The sequence below is a fragment of the Enhydra lutris genome, unplaced genomic scaffold, assembly GCF_002288905.1.
Source record: "Enhydra lutris kenyoni isolate GAN:26980312 unplaced genomic scaffold, ASM228890v2 scaffoldscaffold33, whole genome shotgun sequence".
Lineage (NCBI taxonomy): Eukaryota > Metazoa > Chordata > Mammalia > Carnivora > Mustelidae > Enhydra > Enhydra lutris.
The window spans coordinates 4,533,866-4,547,749 of NW_019154117.1; the positions used below are offsets into that span (position 1 = coordinate 4,533,866).

Below are 13,884 nucleotides of genomic sequence, written 5' to 3' on the forward strand. Positions count from 1 at the left end.
TTATTCACAATGCCAACTGTTAAAAGGTCATTAAACTAAAGCTAACTAGACAAAAAACGTGGCAGATATCACTTGACAAAGAGAGGGAAAGCCCCAAATGCCACCTTCTATAGAGAATCCACAGTTCAATTTTATTCTAGAGCAGAGAAAAAAAAAAGAAACTTTTGATCACACTGGAAGAAACTCCGCCGTAAATTTGGAATCTACTCAAACTACACATGCAGGGAGGACATATTCTGTTCAAACAACTGAGTAGCTGCTGCATTTGTCTACTGCTTGTCTAATATTAACAATGATAAGCAGAACAGTGCAGCTGTTAATTGGAACAATCCTTATGGTGTTACAGTGTCAGGCACAACACTTCCCTTCTCTTCACACGCTGGTTCTCTTTGTTACCTCAGCTTCCTCTTCTTCAGTAAAGTCATTCTTGATGTTGAAGGTCTCGTGAATCTCCTCAGAAGTTTTCCCCTTGATCATATTGGCAACAGCCTTGCACGGAACATCATGCAAACCTTTGATGTCTGGGGAGTTTGCAGCCGGAACAAGTTAAAAAAAAGTGTTTCTGGGTTAACTTTCAGGAGTTCTCGGTCCCAAACAAGGGTATCATCTGTTTGCTTTCTTTGTTCTCAGCATCTTCAGGAAGAGGAGAGTCATCCCTGGGGTGAGGGCACCACTGAGAGATCTTCCTAAATATTGCTGTGTTGACATTTGGTGGAGGAACTGGGTCATCATCTCCTCCCTCATCCACTCCCATATCTTCCAAAATGGTCTTGATAATCACAGATTGGCAGTTTCAACGTCAACTTTCAATATCTCTCCATCAGAACTCTGCAACTTAATTGAAGGCATGGTGCTCCCTCTCAAGGAGGCTGCGGGCCAGAGGCTAACAAGAGCAGAGCAGCCTCAACAACAAGAAGAGAAAGGTGGAGAACAAGAACACTCGGCAAATTCTCTTGGAATTGCCTTTTGCACCGCTGCCAACCATCAAGTTGCCATCAACTCCCATCCATCAGAATGGCTACTATCACAAAACCCACAAAATAACAAAAAAAGTTAAGCACAAATCCCCAGAAGATAAAAAGTGTTGGGGAGGATGTGGGGACACTGGATGTACTTTTGGGGGAAATGTAAACTGGTTCAGCCACTGTGGACCATAGTAGGGGGGTTTACAGAAAACTAAAAACAGTATCACCACACAATTCAGAAATTCCACTTCTGGGTATATGCCCATGATAATTAAAATCAGGGTATACAAGAGATATTTGTACATCCATTTTGGAAATTTTTTACTTACATTCAATTCAGTTAACATGTACTGTGTTATTAGTTTCAGGGGTAGAGTTTAGTGATTCATCAGTTGCATTTAACACCCAGTGCTCGTCACAAGTGTCCTCCTTAAAGCTTGTCACCCAGTTACCCCATCCCCCCACTCACCTCCCCTTCAGCAACCCTTAGGTTCTTTCCTAGAGTTAAGGTCTCTTGTGGTTTGTCTCTCTCACTCTGATTTCATCTTATTTTATTTTTCCTCCTTTTCTCTACGACCTTCTGTTTTGTTTCTTAAATTCCAGATGGTATTTGTCTTTCAAATGTGAACATCGAAATGTCTCTCTTCCCCTCTGCCCTCTCTCTCATAAATAGATAAAATCTTCAAAAAAAAAAAAAAAAGAAAGAAAGAAAAGAAAAAGAAAGAGCTAATAAAACACTCACATTTTAGTGATTAGGAAACCCAGGCTCAGGAAGGTTAAATGACTTGTCTATAGGTCACATAACTAATTTGAGAAAAAGGTAGAACTATATAATCCGGGTTTCCTGACTCACAGTCCATTGCTTTGTATTTTATTTTATTTTTAAAAGATTTTTATTTATTTATTTGAGAAAGAGAGCAAGAAAGCACAAGCAGGGGGCATGGCAGAGGGAGAGGCAGAAGCAGGCTCCCCACTGAGCAGGGAGCCCAACTCAGGGCTCTATCCCAGGACCCTGGGATCATGACCCAAGCCAAAGGCAGATGCGCAACCAACTGACCCACCCAGGTGGCTCTATTACTTTTTATAATATTCTCGTAGGTACAGAATTTTAAAAACTGCTATTTAATGTTTTCATATAAAGTCAGCAAGAATTATACTCACTATTTTACATAATAATTTATTGACAATGGTTCAAACAGAAAGATTCATTAACTATATTAAGAAAAAAGTTTTAAGTACATTGAAGTAAAAAAAACAAAAAAACTATTGAAAAGACGTGAGCCATCCCAGAGAGAATGAAAAGGACATTAACTGGATCGGTATTTATAAGCAGGACACCCTTCTGTCATGTCACCCCAAACTTTGAGCCTGATTGATTTCACAAGAAACATCAGCCCTCTGATGCAGGGGTTGACAAACTTCCTATAAAGGGGGAAATGTTAAATATTTTTGGCTTTGCAGGCCATAAATTCTCTGTTACGACTACTCAGCTTTGCTACTCATGAAAGCAGGAAGAAACAATACATAAACAGACAATGCTGTATCAAATAAAATTTAGCATTTTATTTTTGACCTCCTTCACTTTGGTGAGTGCTTCCTTTATGAGGCACATTTAAAAATCTGTCAGCAAGTTATTTCAGGCAAGTGTCTTTGTATCTGTGTGTGTGCGTGACACTGAACTGTGGTTTCTTTTTATTTGCTCCTACGAGCAGGTGTGAGTCAGGGGATATACCCTGTTTTGCACATTTAGATGGTCTCAGATACTTTAATATTTAATCCCATTAAGAAATTTTCTGAGCATAGGGGTGCCTGGGTGGCTCAGTGGGTTAAGCCTCTGCCTTCATCTCAGGTCATGAGGAATCCAGCCCCGCATCGGGCTCTCTGCTTGGCGGGGAGCCTGCTTCCCTCTCTCTCTCTGCCTGCTGCTCTGCCTACTTGTGCTCTCTCTTTGTCAAATAAATAAATAAAAATCCTTAAAAAAATAAAAATTAAAAAGAAAAGAAATTTTTTGAGCATAGATTTTTGTTGTGGATACAAGTGAACATATCCGTACAGCAAATCAAAAGAGGTATAAAATAGTGTGAAATACTACATCTCCTATTCACATTTTATGAACATTTATTTTGTGCAAATTTTGTACCAACTTCTTTCATACATCAATAGGTCTACACACAAACCCAATTCAGATTTTGAAACTCTTAGAATACATAAAAATGTGCTGTGTGCCTAAACATTTGAATATGAAGGAACAGAAATGTTCATTCTCTGATGTCTCTTTGGTTGGTTTATAACTATGCTTCTGTGCTCTCTTCAGCAGCACATATACTAATATAACTATGCTGCTTCAGTACGAAGAGCTGGATGAAAATGGTCATCACACTTACCTTAGAGCTGACAATATGTTGAGTCTAGTGTCCCTAACTCTTCAAGATAGCTTTCAGAAACATGATAATTAACCTAATGTTGATGGATGTCTGATATTTATACAATATCAAAATATCCTCTTCTGTATGCCTTTCCTTATAGTACTTTAAGGTTTCTATTATAGTGATTTGACCTGTCATTGCTTTGAGAATATATCTGTCTTTATCTCCAAGTTCTTATCCATTTTAATCATCGTATCATAGGGAGTGATGTCAACATTGTACTTTGTACATAGGTTCCTCAATTGGGTAAATTTTTAGAGTGTTTATTCTGATTACAATGTTAATAGTGAATAATCCAGACTCTGTCAGGAATTTTATGCTCTCTCCTTGGTAACAAGTGAAACAGAAATCTTCAGAAGGAAGAGGAAAGTGTTAGCCACTGCATCTGAAAGTTCTGATTCCAGCTAAGCACGCAGGGCCAATGAATTTTCAGAGTTTGAGATAAATTGGTACAGCAATTTTAAGCATATTTTGGGCAAAAGCTAAGCACTGTAACCGAATAGTGATGTTTTCAGGTTCTCTCTGATCAAGTATTTAATTGTTTTATTGCCATACAAAAACACAAAAACCAAACGCGTAGCTTTGAAAAATACATTACTTAAAGCGGTAATTCTGACACAATGTTTATGTAAAGAATGATGGTGATATTTTACCTGTAATTGAATTCTTTGTATAAGTACATTCTAGATTATAAATTCCTATCTCTGAATGTATTTTCTTCGAGATTACGTTGTATTCTGCTCTATCGCTTGTGAGGTATGGGCAAATCCAGTTGTGTAGAATCATGAGATACGTGTTTACAATACCGTCTCTCCCTCTGTCTGCATCTCTTTCCGATTCTTTCTGAATGCTCTCTTTTTCCATCATACGCAAATGTATGTATGTTTTTAAAATGTATGTATGTTTTTATAGTACTTTAAGTCCTATTAAGCTCAGACTGAGAGGCCTTTTATAACTATGACTGATGCCAACACACAGTCCATTATTTGACCTTTGTATATTAAATCATAATGATTTTCTTTTTATGATAATGTGGAACTGAATTAGTATAAGTATGTAATTTCAATGAGTACATCATTTATTCAATACTTACTGAGAAGTCCCATGACCATGTCTTATGATAAATCCACCCCCGCCAACTTTTTTTTTTTTCAAGATTTCTTTTAAAAATTGCTAAATGTTTGGGACTCCTGCTTGGCTCAGTCAGTGAAGCATTCAACTTTTGATCTTGGCTCAGGTTGTGATCTCTGGGTAATGAGATCAACCCCCACTTTGGGCTCTGTGCTCAGCAGGGAGTCGGAGCTTGCTTGAGATTCTCTCCTTCTGCTTCTGCCCCATCCCCTGCTTGTGTGCTCCCTCTCTCCCTATCTCTAAAATAAATCAATAAATCTTTAGGAAAAAATTGCTAAATGCTTGGTCTTTTTCTTTTTAAGATTTTATTTACTTATCTATTTGAGAGAGATGAAGAGAGAACATGAGCCAGGGGAGGGGCAGAGGGACAGGTACAAGCAGACACCTGCTAAGTGAGAAGCCTGGTCCCAGGACCCCAAGATCATGACCTGGGCTGAAGGCAGACTGAGCCACCCAGGTGCCCCCAGCCCATTTTAAATACTTGGAAAGTTCTATGGGACAGTGCTATGTGAGCTCTGACATGAGGGGGAATTCAGTACTTCATAAATCAGAACACAGCAGCCGTTCAGCTGAAAAGTCTCACATTTATTACTGAACCAGTCTACTGGTGTAGAGGCACAGTAACATAGAAAAATCGTTTCCCTGACAAAACATGTCTATTGGCCAGGTAGGAGGGATATTTACAGCTTGATAAGCTAGGAACATGTGATCTTCATGCAGCTTAAATATGTGTGCCAATTATGTGTGTCATCTCATGACGTGCAATGCCTTATAGGCTATAACCATAGCCTGGTTCTCCAGTGCCTCCTCTTAGAGTTGTACCTAATTTTATTATCAGTTTTCATCCGAATCCACTGGGGAATGGGACTGTTCTGTTTTTGTTTCTTGGCCAGGAAACGCTTGATTCTGAAAGTCCTGTGAGACGATGTGGCAAGGAACAGTCAACCACACACACACCAGGATGGTGGTGAAAAGGAGAAAGGAGCTAAATGCTTGGTCTTGACAGGAAGTATGAGCTAACAGAGGATGGAACAGAAAACTGGCAATTCTTTCACTAGGTTTATCCTGAAAGGTTTTTCTGAGCAACCTCAGCGGGAGCTAGTCCTCTTTGTGGTTCTTCTGATCTTCTTTATGTTCACTTTGCTGGGAAACACCACCATCATTGCATTGTCCCAACTGGACTCATGTCTTTAGACTCCCATGTACTTTTCCCTCTCCAATCTAAGCTTTCTGGACCTATGTTACACGACCAGCACTGTCCCACGGCGCCTGGCTAATCTCAGGACACCAGACAAGTCTATTGTGTTTGGTGGCTGTGCAGTTCAGCTATTCCTCTCTCCAGGGTTGGGAGGCACAGAATGCATTATCATAGGGATCAAGGCATTTGACCTCTATGAAGCCATCCACAGGTGCCTGCACTACACAGTGATCATGCACCCTGTCTCTGTGCCCTGCTGGCTTCTGCATCGTGGTCCTTGGTTTTGCCAACTCCTCATTGCAGACAGGGCTCATCTTCCTTGTAATAGTTTGTGGAAGAAATAGACTAAATCACTTCTTTTGTGAGGCACCCTGGCTGCTCAAGATTGCCTGTGTTGACACCACTGTGTATGAGTCAGAGAAATTCTTTGTCACCGTGATCATTCTCCTTATACTGTGGCATTAATGACACTCTCCTACAATCAGATTGTCTTAAGAAGGTCAGCTGCAGGGTAGAGGAAAGTGTTTTGGGCATGTGGTTCCCAGCTCACAGTGGTCTCCCTGTTCTGTGGTACGACCATCTACGCTTACCTTCAGCCCAGCAACAACTACTCCCAGGATCAGGGCAAGTTCATTTCTCTCTCCTACACCATCATCACCCCCGTGGGCGACCCCCTCATATATACACTGAGGAAAAGGGTGTGATGGGATCTAGGAAGAAGATTCTTTGGAGGGGCCATGACTCCAGATGACTAGATGGGGAAGACCTTTTGATGGAAGACTTTGAATACCAGAGCCATTAGGATGCTTGTGTCTTACACACATCACCCACAATTTCCCTTGACAACTCTCAAGGGAATTTCCTTACCTCATTTTTTAAGTGCAAGTGGGTGCTCAAAATAGAAGTTCATGGATTCATGCGGCTTTCCCAGATGGTACCTTTGTTACAGCTGATGAGCCCGTATTGACCCATCATAATCCCGCATCCAGAGTGTATCCCTGTGGTTCACTTATCATGCTGGACATTCTGTGGTTTTGGACAAGTGAATGATTACCCGGATTTACTGGTTCCCTGAAGTCTAATTGTTTAATTGATGCCTACGATTATGTGTCTAGTGAGCATCTCAAATTTCACATGGTCGACGCTGCAAGCCACCACTCAAGGACGATCCTCTCAGAAGCTTCCCATTTCCTCCTTCCCATTCCCTCCCACTCCATCCTTCCGGTTTCCTAGAACAACACCAAGGACATATGCCACACTTCTCTTCTTCAGAGCCCACACAAAATCTCTCTTGCTTTTGTCGTCAAATACATCAGAAATCCAAGGGCTGCTTTCTACAACCTCGGAAGCTACCATGCTGATGCCGGCCACCAAGGTCTCTCTAAGTGCCATGGACTCACCCTGGTCTCCCTCCTTCCTCAAGGGACTTTTTAAAGGTGTAGGTCAGATAATTTCTCTTCTCTGTTCCAGCAGGCTGATGATTTTCCAAGGCTTGCTAGAAAATGTAGAGTTGTGATAATCCCCTTTGGGCCTGTGCTCCAACACAGAAACCTTTTTCCTGCCTGATGTCATCAGTCCCTTTGTTCTCCCTGGCCATGCTGCAGACACCATCCCCCCAGGGGTCTGAAGGGACATTTGCTTCCCTCTTCACTGAGTGCTCTCTGCCTAGCTATCATCAGATCTTTCTCCCTCTTCTCCAAGCCTGGCTCAGACGACCTTTCTGTGGAACCTACCTGACCACCAACCACCCCACTTTTTACATGCCTCCCCACATTCATATCCACGGGACATGTTGTCTCTCTCTCCTGCCATCGTTTCCTGTCTCTTGTCATCAGACCTTTTACAACATGTCCTCAGCATCTTGAACAGTGCCTGACATGTTCAGACTCTGGGGGAAATCTACTTTCCAAGAAGTCAATAGGTAGGGTCAGTCAGAGAAATGAAGCCACTAGGAGACAGATATTAAGAGATCTGTTGCAGGGGCTTGGCTGGCGGGATATCGGGGATGGCTGGGAGTCAGAAATCCCTAGGACGGGCTGTGAGACAGCTGAAAGGAGCTCTCAGGCAGGAGATGACCCTCTAACTCTGCACAGGTGTCTCTTAGGTTCTCTGTCTCTGGGAACCCTGGCTAATATAACTGTTCCTTCTGCTCAACATCCTCCTTGACACTTGCGATGGTCAGTCTAATTTTAGCCATTCTTGTATGGTGTGATGGTATCTCATTGTGCTTTTAATTTGGATTTTCTGGAAAATAATACTGTTGAGCACTCTTTCCTGTTCTTACTGGCCACCATTAAATCTTTTGTGAAGTATTAGTTTTGACATACACTGCCTTTCTATGATTGATGCATCTTTTTATATAGGATATATAAATAAAGGAATATTTATATATTCCTTTATTTACATATAATATAAATAATATTAAATATTATTAATAATATTATTTAATAATATAATATTATTATAAAAATAAAAATATAAAAAATAAAAAATAAAAAATAATATTAAATATTAAATATTTAAAAAATCAATAAAGGAACTCTTTATTGATGTCTTTGTCAGCATGTGTACGGCAAATCTTTACATCCCATTCTGTGGCTTACCTTTTCATTTCTTAACGGTCATGAGATAAGCAGAAATGTCACATTTTATGAAGCCCTACTGAATCCTTTCAAATGGTTAATGCATTTTGTGTCCTACCCCAAGACTGACATTTTCTACATTTTCTTCCAGAAAATGTATAATTTTAAGCTATGATTCATCTCAAATTTCTAAATTCCATTTTTAATTCTAATAGTATATTTATAGACTATTTTGGATTTTCTATGTACACAATCCTATTATCTGTGAATAGTCTGATTCCCCTCCCCCCACAATCCTATACTTTTTGTGTTTTCTAGCCTTATAACTGGGTAGATTCTCCAATACTATGTTGAATAGAGTGGCAGTGTTTGAAGATTTTAATATACGTCTCCCAATATCTGATAGAAAAAGCAGAAAAAACATTGGTAATAAATATGACCTAACTGACATATTTGGAACATTACAAAATAAATGTAGAATATGCTCTTTCCAAATGGTCATAGAATATTTACCCAAATAGATGATATGTTGGGCCATGAAGCAAGTCTACAAATTTTAAAAGTCTGAAATATCATAGAGATTATATTCTTAGACAACAGGGGAATTGAGCCATAGTCATAACAAAAAGAAAACTAGGAAGTCTCTCAATGTTTAAAAATTAAACCTTGGAGCACCTGGGTGGCTCAGATGGTTAATTGTCTGCCTTCTGCTCATGTCATGATCCCAGGATCCTGGGATGGAGTTCTGCAGGGGGCTCCCTGCCTGCTTGGCGGGGAGCCTTCTTCTCCCTCTCCTTCTACTTCTCCCCCTGCTGTGGTCTCTCACTCTCGCTGTCAAATAAATTAATAAATAATATCTAAAGAAACATTTAAACCTAACTTTGCTACATATCCCAAGGTTCGGAGAGGAAAATTCTCAACCTTTCCCACGTCAGGGCTCATAGACAATGGCACGCTATCTGTGAAGAGTCCTCACTATCATAACCTCGACAGAAGTTAAGCCTCAAATCAGAGTTCTGCCTGTCCCAGCCACACCTGGCAGCCCTGGCCTGTGGTCCTCCCTCCACCAGCTGCCCTTTCCGGTGGCCCTGAGGTAAGGGGACAAGATGGTCACATGGAAATGTGGCCATCATTACTACCACACCCGTAGTAATGATGGTACTATTGTATTGCCCTCACCAGTCCAACAACATGATTTCTGAATGAAATACGACACAATAGCAGCTTCATGACCTTCCTTAAGCTTTGAAAATCATGTAGGGAATCATCTGTTAGAAACATGGATTCAATATGTGTTCTTTCTTCTGGAAAAGAAATCGACCCAAATAATAATCATGGGGCGCCTGGGTGGCTCAGTGGGTTAAGCCGCTGCCTTCGGCTCAGGTCATGATCTCAGGGTCCTGGGATCGAGTCCCACATCGGGCTCTCTGCTCAGCGGGGAGCCTGCTTCCCTTCCTCTCTCTCTGCCTGCCTCTCTGCCTACTTGTGATCTGTCTGTCAAATAAATAAATAAAATCTTAAAAAAAAAAAATAATAATAATAATAATCATGGCTTCCTGAGCATTTGCTCTTGAGAACATCACACTGGCTCTTTGTGGAATTCTCCCTCTTAAACTTCTAAACTATGATGTAGATATTATTAGGCACATTAAAAAAAGAAGATTTTATTTATTTATCTGAGAGAGAGAGAGAGAGAGAGACACCGTAAGAGGGGAGAGGTCAGAGGGAGAAGCAAACTCTCTGCTGAGCAGGGAGCCTGATGTGGGATTCAATCCCGGGGCTTCAGGATCATGGCCTGAGCCGAAGGTGGTTGCTTAACGAACCGAGCGACCCAAGCATTCGAAGGCACATTTTCTAGATGGTTAGACTGGGGCTCAGAGACAATTACGAGTCATATGATTTTAAAGTGTCAGAAACCTAGGTGGGATCCCCAAACTGACTCCAAATCCCTTGTTATTCCATACATGGTACTATTTCCCTCTTATCTCTGGTCTTCTCGATCCCGAAACATGTCAAGTATCAGAATTTTCTTATTGTGTGGCCAACTGGAATGAATTCAGCTGGACTTTTAACCTCTACCTCTGTCATGATCATTAAGATAATTATCTCAGTGGAGGACCGCTGAGTAAGATACTCAAAGCTCCCTAGGAATAGAGACATTCTAATATTTTTCTGATATTAAAGTTACTTACAAGAACTATCTTTTTGAAATTGATTCAGGCTCTGGTATGTTCAGAGTATGCTGTGAGATAGGTCTAAAATAGTATTTAAAAATACTCAGCTCAGCGTCTTCTACAAAGTGAGCCAATGCTTATAAACATTGAGAAAATATTCTCTTATTGATGATTATTTACTTCCCTAACACCGTACTATTTGTATGTTATGATTATGACTTACATTAATCAAAATTTGCAGAGCAAAAACTTATACAGTGCGTCCAGGGGGCACTTCATGTTTAAATTAGTGTTGTGACAATGAGCTACTTTATTTTATTCTATAGTCCGAGGGAATGGGATGTCTGGCAGTTCTAAAGTTCTGACTTTGTTTATTATTTTGTAAAGACATTATTTATTTATTTGACAGAGAGAATGAGAGAGCATGAGCAGGGGGGAACAGAGGGAGAAGCAGGCTCCCCACTGAGCAGGGAGCCCCATGCGGGGCTTGATCCCAGGACCCCTGGATGATGACCTGAGCTGAAGGCAGATGTTTAACGACTGAGCCACCCAGGTACCCCTAAAATTTGGACTTTAAATTATCTCTATGCTTCAGATATTTGCAGAAAGGGAGGAGCCCGGTGTCTGCATCACCTCTGTTACCTGTATTGACCTTGGAAGTCTCTGCAGGCCTCATTTTGATTTCTTGTTACTATTGTTAAAGGTGATTTTGTCTCAAGTTCCTCACTTTAGAAGTCATTATAATGATAATGGAAATTTTTGTCTTTTACCATCCATGAGCCCTGATCCTGGGCTCCCAGGGAAGCTATCCTTTAACATTTTACCAAGCTGAGAATGACTGGGCAAAACCTCAAAGCATGGGCCCTATTTCTGCCCCAAACACATAATGTACATCCGCGTCAAGAAGAAAAATATAACTAAAAAAAAGCCACTGCAAAATAAAGTTAAGAAAAACAAAAGAAACTCTCCTTCTCCTGTAAGGTTAAAGTCATACTGAGGTGCACATACTGAAAACATACGAAAAAGTCAATAGCTTTCCGGAATGTTCTTCCTCATGAGGATGTGTAACTCTCTGTGTAAAACAAAACAGAACAAATGTATAAACCTACCCCAAATGTTCCTTCTCCAGAGCACTCCCTTCTTTGTGCCTTGCTTTGGCATTTCTGCCAAGAAGCCTGTTGATAATCTTACTGAGAATCCCTTGTATTTGGTGAGTTACTTTTCGTTTGCTATTTTCAAGATTAGCTCTGTGTTTTGGCTTTCAACAGGTTGATTATAATGTGGCTCAGTGTGAAATAAAGTATCTTTATTATATATAACATCATTGTCTCTGTAGAGAATTCTAAAGAAGTGCAAAAATACTCTTAGCACTAATACACAAATTTGGCAGAGTTGCAGCATATAAATTCAATTTCCAAATATCACTTTTCTATATACCAAATACAACAGCCAATTGGAATTTGAAATTTAGGAAAATACCATTTAAAATAGCACTAATAAATGAAATACTTAGGTATATGTGCAGTAAAATATGTGCATAATCTTTATGCAGAAAACTACAAAATGCTGTTGAAAGATCTTTGATTAAAGATCTAATTAAATGGAGAGCGATACTGTGCTCATGAATTGAAAAACTTAACGTGTTCTGATTTGATCTATATGTTGAGCATGAAGCCAGTCAACAGCAAGGTCTTTTGTAGGCATGGACAAGCTGATTTTAAATGTATATGGAGGGGCCCCTGGATAGCTCAGAGGGTTAAGCCTCTGCCTTCAGCTCAGGTCATGATCTCAGGGTCCTGGGATCAAGCCCGTATTGGGCTCTCTGCTCAGCAGAGAGCCTGCTTCCCCCCCACCCCTCTGCCTGCCTCTCTGCTTACTTGTGCTCTCTGTCAAATAAATAAAATCTTAAAAAAAAAAAATTAAAAAATGTATATGGAAAGAGAAAAGAACTAGAACATCCAAAACAATTCTAAGAAAGAAATTAGAGGACTCAATATTAGCCCATTTTAAAACTGACTATAAAGGTACAGGAGTCCAGACTGGCAAAGGATAGATAAAGAGCTAGATCAGTGAGCCCAGAAATAGGCCAACTCAAATATATTCAACTGATTTTCCATAAAAGTGAAGAACAATTCAATGGAGATAAGATGGTCTTTTCAAAGAATCATGTGTAATAATTGGATGTCTATATGCAAAAAATAAATTTTTTCAACGCATTCCTCATACCGGTTACAAAATTAATCTAATCAAAATCGATCATAGACTTAAATGCAAAATACATAAGTAGAAGGAAACAGGAGAAAATCTGTCATCCAGATTTAGTGATTAGTTTTCATTTATTTATTTTTACTTTTAGTGATGAGTTTTTAGTTAACAGCAAAAGCACAATCCATGGAAAAAAATTGAATTCAATTTTGTGTTCAACTACTGTCATGCATTGTATTCTTTTTCTTTTGTGGAACTACCCTTGCAATCTGGGGATAAACCTCATGTTGGTCATGGCATATAATTCTTTTTGTGTGTTTGTGTATTCTTTTTGCTAGTATTTTTTGAGGAATTTTGCATATATAATAATAAAGGAAATTAGTCTGTAGTTTACTTGTGGTGTTTTTCTGGTTTTGATATCCAAGTGATATTGGACTTAGGAAATGGGTTAGAAAATGTTTCTTCTTGTCTGGATCACTTTGTAAAGGGTTAGTGTTATTTCTTTGTCAGACATTTGGTAGAATTTACCAGTGAAGTTGTCTGGTCCTGAGCTTTTCTTTGTATGAAGTTTTGTTTTTGTTTTTGTTTTTTTATTACTGCCTTAGTCTCTTTTCTCTTGATAGATTCATTTAGATATTCTGTTTTCTCTTCAGTCTGCTTTCGTAGCTTGTCTCTTTCTGGAATTTTCTCTATTTCTTTTGAATTATCTAGTTTATTGGTATACCGTTGGTTATAGTTTTCCCTTAACGTTCTCTTTCTGCAACTTGGTCATGATACGCCTCCCTTCATGCTTGATTTTTTGAGTCTTCCTTTTTTACAATTTAAGTAATGGCCTGTCAGAGTTGCTTATCTTTCAAAGAACCAGCTGTTGCTGTTTTATGTATTGTATTTTTTTTAAGATTATTTATTTATTTATTTGACAGAGAGAGAGAGAGATCACAAGTAGGCAGAGAGGCAGGCAGAGAAAGAGGGGGAAGCAGGCTCCCCACCAAGCAGAGAGCCCAATGCGGGGCTCGATCCCAGGACCCCGAGATCACGACCCGAGCTGAAGGCAGAGGCCCAACACACTGAGCCATCCAGGCGTCCCTATGTATTATATTTTTAATTCTCTATTTCATTCATTTACATTTTAAACGTTATTATTTCCTTACTTATGCTTGCTTTGAATTTAGTTACTCTTCCGTTTCAAGTTTCTTAAAATGA

General features: G+C 39.7%; 3 pseudogenes; 1 reads left to right on the forward strand and 2 right to left on the reverse strand.

Moving 5' to 3' along the window:
- Window positions 1-372: 372 nt before the first annotated feature.
- Window positions 373-849, reverse strand: LOC111153514 (annotated as a pseudogene).
- Window positions 850-5,298: 4,449 nt separating this feature from the next.
- LOC111153515 lies at window positions 5,299-5,532 on the reverse strand (annotated as a pseudogene).
- A 16-nt stretch (window positions 5,533-5,548) lies between these two features.
- LOC111153664 lies at window positions 5,549-6,471 on the forward strand (annotated as a pseudogene).
- The last annotated feature ends 7,413 nt before the right edge of the window (window positions 6,472-13,884 follow it).